This window comes from Orycteropus afer, unplaced genomic scaffold, assembly GCF_000298275.1.
Source record: "Orycteropus afer afer isolate SDZICR_OR568_19922 unplaced genomic scaffold, OryAfe1.0 scaffold00003, whole genome shotgun sequence".
NCBI lineage: Eukaryota > Metazoa > Chordata > Mammalia > Tubulidentata > Orycteropodidae > Orycteropus > Orycteropus afer.
Window position 1 is genome coordinate 6,062,510 of NW_006921590.1, and position 1,823 is coordinate 6,064,332.

Here is a 1,823-nt window from a genome sequence, read left to right on the forward strand (position 1 = left end):
GGCAGCACAACAGAATCTCAATCCACAGAAGAATGTCTCTTTTCCCAGGATGTCCATAAATATACTGCAAACAGGCCACACCCCTAGGGAAACTCCCTTTCATTGGATTGGCTGCTCAAAACATATACATCTGGTCCCATCATTGGAACAACCCACATCACAATTGCTTAGACCACACAGAATTGTGGTCTAGCCAAGTTGACATACAGCTCCAACTATCACACTACCCAATTTTTTTCCTCTTTTGGTTTGCCAATTGATGTCTCTGGTTCCCTGTTTACAATCTGGTAAACTTATTTTACTTTGGATACTTCAATAACTGGTGTTGTTTCTGGGTTATGTCATCTTGTGTATTAATCGTAAATTGTCGTTTGCTATTATTGGTTCTCTGTTCCAAAGACTCCCTTTAGTACATCCTGTAGGTTAGTTCTGTTTTAACAAACTCCCTTAATTGCTTCTTGTGGTAGTTAAGTTTGTGTGTAAATTTGGCTGGGCCTGGTTGAGTGGCTGGGCAGCTGGATGTAGTATTCCCCATGAAAAGACTGGTAATTAACTCCATGGTGGAATCTACTGCGAGCAGCTGAGTAGCTGCCTTGGGACATGGTCTGCTTCCTGTTTATGAGGAGAAGACTTGAGGATAGTCTCTAGCTTATGGCATGCTTGAATCCTGCAAGTAGCTAAGTCAATGTTCAGCAGCCTGCCAGTTCTGCCAAACCTGGGACTTTCAGTGGACTTGAATCAATGGCATGCCATGAGATATGGTAACACCAGGACTGTGCCATTTTATTTGTTGAACTTGGGATTGCTATCCTCAGCAGCCAGTAGCTGCCTGAGTTAAGAGATGCCTTTAGCTTCAGTGGGCTGGGAGCAAGTGGCAGAGCTGAAGCCTCAAGTTGAGGTGCTTTCACCCAGCCCCTAGAGCCTGGCACTTTGAACTCAGACTTAAAACCTCCAAACTGTAAGAGAATAAATTCCTGTTGGTTCAAGCCATCCCATTTGTGGTATTTCTGTTAGGGTATCACTAGGTAACCAGAACAGAATATGGTACCAAGAGAATGGGGTGCTTCTCTAATACCTGAAATGTAGAAATAGGAGTGGAGTGTGTCTTTGACCCAAGACACTGGCAGAGAGACCCCAGTATGTGGCATGAGAGATGGCAGCAGCAGAGCCAAGAGACCAGCATTAAACAGCAACAGGCTTACCAGCCCATAGAAGAGAAAGTCAGATGCCATTGGGTAGGCAGTTTCATGGTGGAGTGGGTTGCCTTCAGGCATTAATTTGTAAAAGAGACCAACATTAGATGGAGCAGCAGGTTGGCCAGCCAGCAGAGCAAGAAAGCTGAGTGTCCTTTGAGCAGGAAGATTCTTGGTAGAGTGGGTTGCCCTCAGGTATTAATAGGAAGAAGCAGAGAGACCAATGAAATGGGAAGCAGAGCTGCCTTAGGCTCAAGGGTAGGACCATGGCTTCTGGGGGTGGAACCACCATACCCCCCTAGGTTTTTAAGAGTCAGACCTTCACCAACTTGGTTCTGGAGTGTGGGGCTGCTTGTTCCTGTGGGCCAGTGGGATGATCCATAGCCACTGCCCAAGAGTGAGGGGCAGGGCTACTATGCCTAAGAGGTAGAGGAACAGGGCCTGCCAGGCCAAGGGGATGAGGCTGCTACTCGGGAACTAGGGGATTAGAGCCACCCAGTGAAGGAGATCTGTACAGATGATACCCATTGAAGATCTGTACAGGTTCCAAGTTGACAAGGGGTGGAATTATGGTAATTAAGTTTGTGTGTAAACTTGGCTTGGCCTGGTTGAGTGATGGAGCAACTGGAT